The sequence below is a fragment of the Myotis myotis genome, unplaced genomic scaffold (assembly GCF_014108235.1).
Source record: "Myotis myotis isolate mMyoMyo1 unplaced genomic scaffold, mMyoMyo1.p scaffold_m19_p_4, whole genome shotgun sequence".
Taxonomy (NCBI): domain Eukaryota; kingdom Metazoa; phylum Chordata; class Mammalia; order Chiroptera; family Vespertilionidae; genus Myotis; species Myotis myotis.
In genome coordinates, this window is record NW_023416346.1 from 128,590,380 (window position 1) to 128,603,584 (window position 13,205).

The following is a 13,205-nucleotide window of genomic DNA, read 5'->3' on the forward strand; positions in this document are numbered from 1 at the left end:
AACAAAAAGCGACAAACAAAAACTCAAGGTCCAAGTCAATCCACTGGCACCCTGAGCATGGCATGCAGATTGAAATTGCAGTGGACTGAATGTGTGTTTTCCCCAAATTCGTATGTTGAAATCCTCCCCCACAGTAGGATGGTATTAGGAGGACCTCATGTATGGGATTAGGGTCCTTATAAAAAAAAGGGGTCCCTTGCCCTAGCCGGTTTGGGTCGGAGGATAGAGCCGCAGCCTGCGGACTGAGGGATCCCAGGTTCCATTCCGGTCAAGGGCATGTACCTTGGTTGCGGGCACATCCCCAGTAGGGGGTGTGCAGGAGGCAGCTGATCGATGTTTCTCTCTCATCGATGTTTCTCACTCTCTATCCCTCTCCCTTCCTCTCTGTAAAAAATCAATAAAAAATACAAAAAAAGGGGGTCCCTTGACCTCCTCCTGCCACACCGAAAGACAGCCAGCTGCAGGTGGGAAGAGGGCCCGAGCTAGAACGTGACCATGCTGTCGCCATGATCTTGGATCTTCGGCCTCCAGAACTATGAGGGATACACTTACGTTGTTTATAAATCATCCGCCTATGGCACTTGGTTACAGCAACCCGAAGGGACGAAGACAGGACTATTGGAATTAATCCTACACAGAAAAAGCTAAAGAGAATGGCACGCTCTAAGGCAGTGGTTCTCAACCTGTGGGTCGCGACCCCTTTGGCGGCCGAACGACCCTTTCACAGGGGTCGCCTAAGACCATCCTGCATATCAGATATTTCCATGACGATTCATCACAGTAGCAACATGACAGTGAGGAAGTAGCAACGAAAATAATTTGATGGCTGGGTCACAACAGGAGGAACTGTATTTAAAGGGCCAGAAGGTTGAGAACCACTGATCTAGGGAGAAGGTTAGTGCTGATCTGCACGAGTGTGTGCTCCCGTGAGCCAAGGACGGCTGCTCGGAATGCCCTTGGGAGCTCATTGCCAGGGAGCTTGGTGTCAAGGGCCTGCATGACTTGCTTCTTAGGTTGCATGCACCAGATTCTTGGCCATGGGCATGAGATAGAAATATATCTGCCTAGGGCAGTGGTTCTCAACCTTCCTAAGGCCGTGACCCTTTAATACAGTTCCTCATGTTGTGACCCAACCATAAAATTATTTTCGTTGCTACTTCATAACTGTAATGTTGCTACTGTTATGAATCATCATGGAAATATCTGATATGCAGGATGGATTTTGATGGTTACACATTGAACATAATGAAAGCATAGTGATTCATCACAAAACAATATGTAATTATAGATGTGTTTTCCGATGGTCTTAGGCAACCCCTGTGAAAGGGTCGTTTGACCTCCAAAGGCAGTGATGGCGAACCTTTTGAGCTCGGCGTGTCAGCATTTTGAAAAACCCTAACTTAACTCTGGTGCCGTGTCACATATAGAATTTTTTTGATCTTTGCAACCATAGTAAAACAAAGATGTATACTTTTGATATTTATTTTATATATTTAAATGCCATTTAACAAAGAAAAATCAACCAAAAAAATGAGTTCGCGTGTCACCTCTGACACACGTGTCATGGGTTCGCCATCACTGCCCAAAGGGGTCGCGACCCACAGGTTGAGAACCGCTGGCCTAGAGGAAGGTGTGCCTTCAAGGGGCGGGGGGGAGAGGGTGTGTATGCTGACTCCCAGTAGGAAAGCATACTTCAGGAGGAAGGCCACTGGGTTGGTGGATAGATCTCAGATTGCTTTCTGCAGCGCTGTTTATAGCCGCTTTCCGAGCAGAATTTATGTTTTCTGTAGCGTCATATACTAAGGCATGACTTGCCTAATGGAGAAATGATAGCTAAATGAGCAATTTTATGTGAAGCCCACCTCAGTATCTTACGGCCTTTGGAGGGGATCATCCAATATTTATCTTTCTTGTTGAGAGTTAAGGGTGAACTTTTTTAAAAAGATATTTTTATTGATTTCAGAGAGGAAGGGAGATGGAGGTAGAAACATCAATGATAAAGAGAGAATCATTGATCGGCTGCCTCCTGCACGCCCCACACTGGGGATCGAGCCTGCAACCTGGGTATGTGCCCTGCTCAGGAATCAAACCATGACCTCCTGGTTTATAGGTTGATGCTCAACTGCTGAGCCATACCGGCTGGGCAAGGTGAAATTTTAAAGTCACCGTGTTCAAGTCTCCTGTCATTTACTGACGAGAAGTAGCTTCACATTACAAACCATTATGAAAATATTATATGTTGAAGCAAGCTAGGTGGGCATATTTATAACATTTATGTGTATACATGTGCATGTACATGTATGTCTGTATGTATACACATATGTGTAGATGTTCAGAAAAATGATTGGGAGACATTATAGATTATTATTTAGAAGATAAACCTATTCTTATTTTTTCCTTTAAAGAACCTAGTAGCCTAACATTACATTTGTAAGAAATTATGTAGTGAAATCAAATTTGTAAGAAATTGTGTGTTTTTTAGTTCCTTTACTAAGGAACTAAATTTAAATTTGAAATTTAGTACAAGTGCATTCTAAGTACTTTCTTTGGGGAAAAACCGGCATCAAGATGTTTGTGGAAATAAAATTCATCCAATGTAAGTCATTTACATAATATTTAAACTGTAGATACAGCAATACCAGGCAGCTAGATAAAAGCAGAGTAGTGTAAGACACAGAATAAATTCAAAGAGTAGTATTAACTTAAAACTATCTTTGCCAAATTATGAAGAAGAATAAAACAGCAATTTTACAGTTAGCCCCCCAAAATTTCGAGTTAACGAGAAGTCTGGCTCGAGCGAGGACCACCAGACTAGCAGCTAAAGATAGTGCTAAGAACACACTTAATTCACCCAACTCACATTTTTGTGGCAACTCAGTCACAAAGGGGAAGCTTATGGCATCTTTGAAGTTGTTGCAAATGAATGTAATTCTTCGTGTCGAGGGCCGAGCTCATTTTACTATATGTCCTAAGATCATTGGCGCACGTCTTTTGTGGAAAAATATAGAAATATCTTGGTTTGTTTCTCAGAATTGTCCCGCTCTTCTCCATGCCAACCGTTACTTACATTTTCCACAGAATAAGCATGTTCCACCTCAGAAGCAGCACCGTTCATTAGAAATGTTTCGCCCTGACCGGTGTGGCTCAGTGGGTAGAGCGTCGGCCTGCGGACTCAAGGGTCCCAGGTTCGATTCCGGTCAAGGGCATGTACCTTTGTCTACCCAAACCAGCCAGGGATAATGAATTACTCTTTTAAACAGAAAACACTTGGAAAGAGAGACATTGAAGTATGGATTATGAGCAATCGAAAATATTTCCCATTTTCTATCAGCTGATAAACCTAGGAGGGCACAGAAAAAAAGAGTAACAGGACTGATTGTATTTATTCATTTAAACGCTCATTGAGTGTTCCCGACGGGCCAGGCGCAGTTCTAAGCATTTTACAAGAGAATGTTTATAACAGCTCAGGAGCAAATTTTAGCAGAGGATGTCGAGGCACAGAGCTGGTAAGGAGTAGAGCTGGAGTTCAAACCCATCTTGTAGCCCTGGCCTGTGTAGCTCAGTGGATAGTGCATCGGCCTGTGGCCTGAAGAGTCCCAGATTTGATTCCGGTCAAGGGCACGTACCTCGGTTGTGGGTTCCCTGGCCCTGGTCGGGGTGCGTGCAGGAGGCAACCAATTGAGGTGACTCTCTCACACTGATGTTTCTCTCTGTCTCTCCCTCTCCTTCCCTCTCTCTCTAAAAATTGGTGGAAAAATGTCCTCGGGTGAGGATTAATAAAAACCCCCACAAAAACAAGCCCATCATCTATGCTTGTTACCCTTTACTTCATTGCCTCTCAGATATACTTGCTATTTGTATGATTTGCTGGCTGGTGGTCCTTAAAGAAGAGAACAATGTGCCCTAACCCGTGTGGCTCAGTGGATAGAGCGTCAGCCTGCGGACTGAAGTGTCCCAAGTTTGATTCCCATCAAGGGCATGTACCTTGGTTGTGGGCACATCCCCAGTAGGGGGTGTGCAGGAGGCAGCTGATCGATGTTTCTCTCTCATCGATGTTTCTAACTCTCTATCCCTCTCCCTTCCTCTCTGTAAAAAATCAATAAAATATATATTTTTAAAAAAGAAGAGAACACTGTAAGTTTTCTAGCAACGCAGTAGTCAATCGCCAGCCATGCCTGTAATGCGAGGTGAGAGCTTTTTCACTGGTCCTCTCTCACTGCATCCCTCTGCATGCTTTCTGAGAGAGTGCAAAGCCCTTTGCAACCTGTCAGCTTCCAATTTCTGACTCGCCACCCTTTTTTATTTTATTTTATTTTATTTATATTTAAAAAATATTTTTTATTGATTTCAGAGAGGAAGGGAGAGGGAGAGAGAGAAACATCAATGATGAGAGAGAATCATTGATTAGCTACCTCCTGCACACCCCCTACTGGGGAATCAAGCCCGAGACCTGGGCACATGCCTGACCAGGAATCAAACCAGTCACCTCCTGGTTCACGGGTTGATGCGCAACCACTGTGCACCACTGGCCAGACTCGCCACCCTTTTGATTTCCCTCCCCTTCCATGTTTCCATTTTTCTAGGAATAGGAACATGGGAGGGGAGGGGAGAGAGGCAACCATCTGAGTTGATGGCATTTCTTCCCCTCACCCATTCCCCTCTCAGCTCTGTCTGTATTCTAAACGATTATCTTTCTGGAGCTGGGAATTTAGGTCTGAGTCTCATAGCTCATCGGGCTGAACAACCCGGCCCTAAGCTGGACCTACTGATAGACCTAAACTTGAGTCAGTATCTTCATTCATCTCGTTTGGTTCAGCGCCACTTTCCAAAAGCATTCTACCCTCTCTACAGCGCCGCAGCACTCACGGCATTCATTACAAAGCTGCTATTTTTCCATGCGACTTTTTCGTATAACTGCTCAGCACTCCTATTTAATTCCCCTGGTGGTTTCCGTGGAAATAATGAGGGGCATGGCTTAGAAATTGTGTTCTACAAATTTTCCTTCAAAGCCCTAACAAGTCATACAAGTTATATAAAGATTTGCTTGGTAAGACACATGTTTATTTTCTTTTAAAGGCTGATTCTACACAGTTCTCACTGTGGATGAGGGAGGGGACAAAGATGGCTGACACGTCAGTGGCATTTTATCAGGGTCTTCACCCTCAGACTAGCAAGTGATGTCCTTTCGAGATTTGACCAAAGTAACCTGGTTAGTTGGAGTCAGGAGTCGTTTCTTGAATCTGAGTCATGCTTAATGAGCCTACTCCCCGCTGATCACTTGAATTTTCTTGGATGTTTATGATCGAGAAATCATGGCCCTGGGACTGATCTTTACAGCCCAGGGTGAAATAGACTCCAGAAAACGCCTCAAAAGATTTGGGCAGATGGATTCAGGTAACACTTACTGAGATCTCGTGCATCTCCCCCTCCCCAGAGATAGTCTCCTTGAATGTTTATTTTCCTTCCCCAAAATAGAGTGTTTTATTCCCCCCTTGAGTGATTGCGGTAACTGTAGCTGTTGACCCGGCCGCAGAAAACTGGAGAGGATCCTGGCTTCCATTTCAGCACCAGTTTCTGGACCTTGTCAAGCCTTGTATTTATTTAAAAGATGATATATTTGGGGGTCAAATTAGTCTAAGCACCAAATTTAGGATTTTGCAAAAGAAAACAAAAGCACCAGGGCAAAGGTTTGCAAAACATAATACGGACAACAGTGTTTGTGGAAGGTTTTTAAAGAATTAATGACGACAAGGGAGGCCACTGGATCACTGTCCCTCCAGCAGAGCTGCGAAGCCACCCGGCCAGGGTCTGAAAGCATGAGAAAGAGAAAGCAACGCGCCCTTAAAGGCGAATGCAATGCAGGATGTCAGCCAATGGCACGCATGCCAGAACTATATTTAGTTCTGGAAACTATATTTTGAGAGTAAGTGAAGTAGAAATTCTTTTACAAAGAATTGTTTTTTTAAAATCACAGCAGTACTGTCCTTTCAGAGAGATTATAGATCTGTGTGTTGAATGGGGACAGCTAGCCTTCTGAAGGTAAGAGCCACTGCGTTTACCCCAGACGAGTGATGAAGGCTTCAAACTGGTATCTTAAGAGAAGCCAGACTTTGCTTTTCCTCGTAAGGACGGTGAGGCATGCCTTTGGGCAAGTGTCAGGGTTATTAAGGCTCACCCTTTCCTTGGCCTTGGTTACTCCTGGTATGTAGGGTATTAGTTGGAGTTCCTTCAGGCAAATAGAATTCAAATTGGCTACCACATTCTCAGAAATACCTTTTATCATCACTGTCGCTAACGCAACTCACCAGCCCCTCTGTTTTCTGCTCTTTAGAGTACATCTTCGTTCTTGAAATGATATGTTAACTTATTTATGTATTTGTTATGTGCCTCCCTTTACAAATTGATACATTTTTTTTTAACTTTCTCTCTGCTTTGCTGCTGTAGTCCAGCATATAGGAAAATTCCTACGACGTGAATGGTTACTCGACATTTGTTGACTGGCTGGCTGGGGGTATAAAGACAGGCTCACCCATTTGGGGGTGAAATGTCTCAAGAGATGCTTTGACAAGAATTTGGAGGCTCAGCCCTAGCCGGGTGCTCAGTGGTTAGAGCACCGGCCTGCGGACTGAGGAAGTTAGTGGCTCAGGCTCACCTAATGAAGACGATATCTCATTTGGGCCAGATTAGTCAAGAGTTCTGTGCCAAAGTTTCTCTTTCTCTATAAAGGCCATGTGAGAACATCAGTATTTCCAAGGTGACCTGTGGTTGCCACGCTGAAGGGGCTATATAGTGGGAGAAGTTTCCTTTCCTTTAGTACTTTAGCAGCAGAACGTAAAAGCTGGCCATCCCTCCCCCCAAAATACCAGAAAAGGTCTTTCTCACCAGCAGGTTACTTTCATTGTAATTTCCATCTTATCAGATGGAAGGTTTCGCTGAGTTCAATGCCTTCCTTTAAAAAGTCGATGATCAAACAAGTGTTGGCAAGGATGTAAAGAAAAGAGAGCTCTCCCGCACGGTTGGTGGGAATGCAAATCTGTACAGCCACTATGAAAACAGTATGGAGCGTCCTCAAAAAATTAAAACTGGCCCTAGCCGGTTTGGCTCAGTGGATGGAGCATTGGCCTGCAGACTGAAGGGTCCTGGGTTCGATTCCCGTCAAGGGCACATGCCCGGGTTGTGGGCTTGATCCCCAGTGTGAGGCGTGCAGGAGGCAGCCAATCCATGATTCTCTCTCATCATTGATGTTTCTATATCTCTCTCCCTCTCCCTTCCTCTCTGTAGTCAATAAAAATATATTCTAAAAAATTGAAAGTGGAACTGCCTTATGACCCAGCGATTCCACTTCTGGGTATATATACACGAAGAAACCCAGAACATTAATCTTAACAAATATGTGCACCCCGATGTTCATTGCAGTGTTATTTACAATAGCCAAGATATGGAAACAACCCAAGTGCCCACTGATAGACAAGCAGATAAAAAAAATGACGGTACATATTGAAAATGGAATATTACTTAGTCGTAAAAAAAGAATGAAATCTTACCTTTTGTGACAGCATGGATGGATCTAGAGGGTATTATGCTAAGTGAAAGAAGTCAGTCAGAGGAAGACTACCATATGATTTCATGTATATGTAGAATCTAAAGAACAAAATAAATGAACACACAAAATTGAAACAGACTCATAGACACAGAGAACAGTCTGATGGTTGACAGAAGGGAGGGGAGTTGGGGGCTTGATGAAAAAGGTGGAGCCCTAGCTGGTTTGGCTCAGTGGATAGAGTGTTGGCCTGCAGACTGAAGGGTCCCAGGTTCAATTCCTGTCAAGGGCACATGCCTGGGTTGTGGGCTTGATCCCCAGTAGGGGATGTGCAGGAGGCAGCCAATCAATGATGCTCTCTCATCATTGATGTTTCTATCTCTCTTTCCCTCTCTCTTCCTCTCTGAAATCAATAGATATATTTAAAAATAAAGTAAAATAAAATAAAATAAAGGAAAAGGTGGAGGCATTACGAAGTATAAATTGGTAGTTACAAAATATTCACAGGGCTGTAAATTACAACATAGGGGATAGAGTTATATATATATATATATATATATATATATATATATATATATATATATATTTCTTTAATGATTTCAGAGCGGAAGGGAGAAGGAGAGATAGATACATCAATGATGAGAGAGAATCATTGATTGGCTGCCTCCCGCCCACTCCCTAGTGGGGATCGAGCCCACAACCCGGGCATGTGCCCTTGGCCAGAATCGAACCCGGGACCTCCCAGTCCGCAGGCCGTTGCTCTATCCACTGAGCCAAACCGGCTAGGGCAAGTCAATGATATTGTAATAACTACATATGGTGCCTGGTGGGCACTGGAAATATCAGGGGAACACTTTGTAAAGGACATGATTGTCTAACCACTATGCTGTCCACCTGAAACTAAAACAAAATCATATTGAATGTCAACTGTAATTGAAAAAGAAAAATTTTAAAATGTTGATGATATTCTGCACTAGACTAATAATTTGAGCTCATAGGAGAGAAAGAAGCCAGTGAACCATGGATTAAATCTTTTCACATAAAGAGAGCCACCAACATAACAGTTCATGGGGCTCTGGGCTGTGCTCGGGGATCAAGATCCCTTTATCAATCACTCTCTTCCTCCCGGGCAGTTCGGGATTCTGTTTTATCTGGCCCTCTCATTGCCAATGTTTTTAATTCGCCTTTAAAACAACAATAAATGTGAAACCAGGACACTAAAGCAATCTGTGAAAACAAATACTTTATCTTGCTGGAAATCAGCAATAATACATCCATCTGGCTTCTTTTTAGAAGCCTTAGTCTCTGGATGTGGTCAATCACTGGAAAATCTCATGACTCTCCTTGGGGAGCTCTCTTTTTCCAGCAAGATTCTGACTCAAAAGAGCAATCTCATCATCACCGGGATTGTTTCTCCACTAAGTTCAAAATGTATCCGAGAATCGCTTTTAGTGATAGCCAATATATCAATTGGAAAATCTACTCACTTATCCACTGGTCTCAAGTGATGCATCCCCCAAATAAATCAAGGGATGGATTCCAAAACCAGTTTTAACTGCATATTCCTTGTTTCCCAACAAATCTTTAAGCAGACTTCAAATAAATATACATAACTCAGCTCTGCTTGCCTAAATTGAGTTAAGATGAACGCAGCTGCAAGTGGGGAAGTTTTATGGTATGTGGCTTACATCTCAATAAAGATGTTTAAAAAAATGAAATGTGCTCAATGAATTAATGTCACATATGCAATTCAGAATAATGTTGTGGAGGGTGACCTCAGTGTGTCACGTGGCAAGAATTCTAGTTCCATTAATCTCATTCAATCACTCATTTTTTTTTTTTTCATTTTAATGAGTGCCTATTTTGTATCAGGCACTGTAGAATATTCTGGGGGTAAAAAAATAAATGGAATATAGTCTCTTATATCATGGACATGTCACTTGCAATTTCTGTGCCATAGCTTTCTCCATTTCTCTTTAATATATTTTATTGATTTTTTACAGAGAGGAAGGGAGAGGGATAGAGAGTTAGAAACATCAATGAGAGAGAAACATCGATCAGCTGCCTCCTGCACCCCCCCCCCCCTACTGGGGATGTGCCCGCACCAAAGTACATGCCCTTGACCGGAATCAAACCCAGGACCCTTGAGTCTGCAGGCCGATACTCTATCCACTGAGCCAAACCAGTTAGGGCACTTTCTCCATTTCTTAAGTAAATGGACTAGATATGTGCTTCTCCTACTCCTATGAGTCTTACTGCTGGTGGAGGTACTAACACCTAGGTCACGGAGAGAGATGTAGACTCAAGGACATATTGAATGCATAAAAAATTGCCTACTGCCCGGCCGGCATGGCTCAGTGGTTGAGCATTGACCTATGAACCAGGAGGTCATGGTTCAATTCCCAGTCAGGGCACATGCCGGGGTTGCAGGCTCGATCCCCAGTAGGGGGCATGCAGAAGGCAGCCAATCAATGATTCTCTCTCATTATTGATGTCTCTGCCTCTCTCCCTTCCTCTCTGAAATAAAAAAAAAATTCCTAGGCAGCTACTGAGAGAGATGTAAGTACTTATTGTCAATAAAGGATATTTGGTTTGATTTAGAACTCAGGACTTTTGAATAAAAGGTTGATGCAATCAAATCAAAGTTGATTATTCCCACAAATCAGGCTCTTAAGTAGTTTAAACATATTTTTCCTCCCATTATCTTAACATTCCACCCATTCACGTGCTTGGGCCAAATAGATCGTTTCTTGGCCCTCTGCTTTATCAGCTTAATCTCCATCTAGGAAGACAGTTTGCTCCAACGTGCAATCTGGAAACGCCCCAAGGATCATCTGGCTCAGGAACACTGACTTTCCATTGATGACAATAAAAGGGAATTCAGTAAACAGTAACTTCTCCTCGCCTTAGAGCCCGGCTTGTCAGGCTCGGCCTCTCTCCACTTTCTAAAGAACAGGATTTGATGTTTTTACCACCACCCTGAGGACTTACTTAACTTCTTATTCGGCACACACAAGTCAAACTGAACACAGCTGGAGTATGTTCCTTATAAGAGCACTGTGTCCAGTTTCGGGCTTCACAACTTAAGAGGAATATGCAGTACGGGAAAAATGCTCAAAAGAAGACATTTAAAGCACTAGAGCTCTAGCTGGTTTGGTTCAGTGGATAGAGCGTTGGCCTGCGGACTGAAGAGTCCTGGGTTTGATTCCTGTCAAGGGCACATGCCCAGGTTGTAGGGTTTGATCCCCAGTAGGGGACGTGCAGGAGGCAGCCGATCAATGATTCTCTCTTCCCCCTTCCTCCATACCTGACCCCCACACCCAGACAGACCCAGTTCTGCCTACATGGTCTCCATTGGATGAATGAAAAGATTAGCATGACTTTTCTATTTGTCACACATCTTCCATAGAACACATATTTAACAACCCCAGGTAGGTCTGGCCGGCGTGGCTCAGTGGTTGAGCATCGACCTATGAACCTGGAGGTCACAGTTCGATTCCTGGTCAGGGCACATGCCCGGGTTGCGGGCTCGATCCCCAGTGTGGGGTGTGCAGGAGGCAACTGATCAATGGTTCTCTCTCATCATTGATGTTTCTCTCTCTCTCTCCCTTCCTCTCTGAAATCAATTAAAAAACAAACACTCAGCCGAAACCGGTTTGGCTCAGTGGATAGAGCGTCGGCCTGCGGACTGAAAGGTCCCAGGTTCGATTCCGGTCAAGGGCATGTACCTGGGTTGCGGGCATATCCCCAGTGGGAGATGTGCAGGAGGCAGCTGATCGATGTTTCTGACTCTCTATCTCCTTTCCTCTCTGTAAAAAATAAAATATATATATAAAAAATACAAAACACCCAGTTAGTATCGTGTGTTGGTGCTACTTTATTGGCTCCAATGCTGATTGGCCAGCCAATTTGGGAAACCCTGGCTCTGCCATTTGCTGACTAGCTCGCTTAGGCAAGTTTGTAAGCTCTTAGTGACTCAGCTTCCTCCCTTTGGATAATGAAGCTAATAACTACCTCGGCAAGTTGTGAGGATTAAATAAGTGCCATCCACGTAAAGCACTTGGCACTGCACTTGATGCCTATTAAGGGTTGACTATTATTACTATTATTGTTATTGGGTACTTGATTTTATGATGGGATGTACAGCTAGACAAGTCTAGACAAGCCATTCTATGTGCCTTATTTCTCTAATTCATGATAAATTTTATTAATAATAGGTAACAGATATTATGTGTTTGTACTAGATGCTTTATGTAGCCGTTAATTCCAGGTAGCAGAGGACGAACCAAGTCTCAGAAGAATTAAGTAACTTTATCCAAGGTTGGTTGGTCTGTTCTCTCTCTCTCTCTCTCTCTCTCTCTCTCTCTCTCTCTCTCTCTCTCTCTCTCACACACACACACACACACACACACACCCCACACCTAGGACTCAAACTTGGGGATGCCCAACTCAAAGGCCATGCATTTAATGAAATATCAATAGTTTTGATAAGCAGATGCCTATAACTGCTTAGTTCAGTCCTGCCACAAAAAGTCAGATCCATAAAGAAACCTCCCGCTCAGAGCCATCGGGGACCTGGAGAGCCAGAATTCAGATGAGTTACTGGGGCTGAGAGCTCATTTAGGGTTATTGATTGAGCCCTTATTATTACGTGGTAGGAGCTGTTCCAGCTCTGGGAGTGCATGGGGAAAGCCATCAGTGATGTCACTTCCATGGAGTGGAAGATCGGGAATGTGAGCTTGAACATACAGAACTGCACTAATGAATCCTATAAAGTTATAGTTTGGCAGGTGCTCCCATGAAGGAAAAGTCCGAGAGTTCGAGAACATATGGCATGGACCTAGTTTAGCTGCGGGAGGAGAAGTCAGGGAGAGCTTCTCAAAAGAGTGATGTTTAGCTCGGCGGGTGTGGCTCAGTGCTTGAGCGTCGATCTATGAACCAGGAGGTCAGGGTTCGATTCCCAGTCAGGGCACATGCCCGGGTTGTGGGCTCGATTCCCTGTGTGGGGCGTGCAGCAGGCAGCCAACGGATGTTTCTCTTTCATCATTGATCTTTCTCTCTCTCTCCCTCTCCTTTCCTCTCTGAAATCAATAAAATATTTTATTTTTATTTATTTATTTATTTTTTAAAAAATATATTTTATTGATTTTTTACAGAGAGGAAGGGAGAGAGATAGAGGGTTAGAAACATCGATGAGAGAGAAACATCGATCAGCTGCCTCCTGCACATCTCCCACTGGGGATATGCCCGCAACCCAGGTACATGCCCTTGACCGGAATCGAACCTGGGACCCTTCAGTCCGCAGGCTGACGCTCTATCCACTGAGCCAAACCGGTTTTGGCTTATTTTTATTTTTTTAAAAAAATATTTTAAAAAAAGAGCCATGTTTAAGCCATGACCTGAAGGTGAGTAGGGATTTATTTTGCGTAAGGTGAGTTGACTGGGCTAGTTAGTAGCTGAGCCTGTACTGCCAATGAGATCTATGATTCTCATTCCTGGGTTTCCCTGCTGTCCTAAACCTTCAATAACGTCAGCAGTTTGCCTTTGCTAACCCCATGCCACTGCTTTATGGAGCCATTTCCTTTTTAAAAGGGGGGTAACCCCTTAAATCTAGCTCCCTGTTCTACAGCCTGCTGTTACCACCTGCGAGTGCCTTATTTTCTTT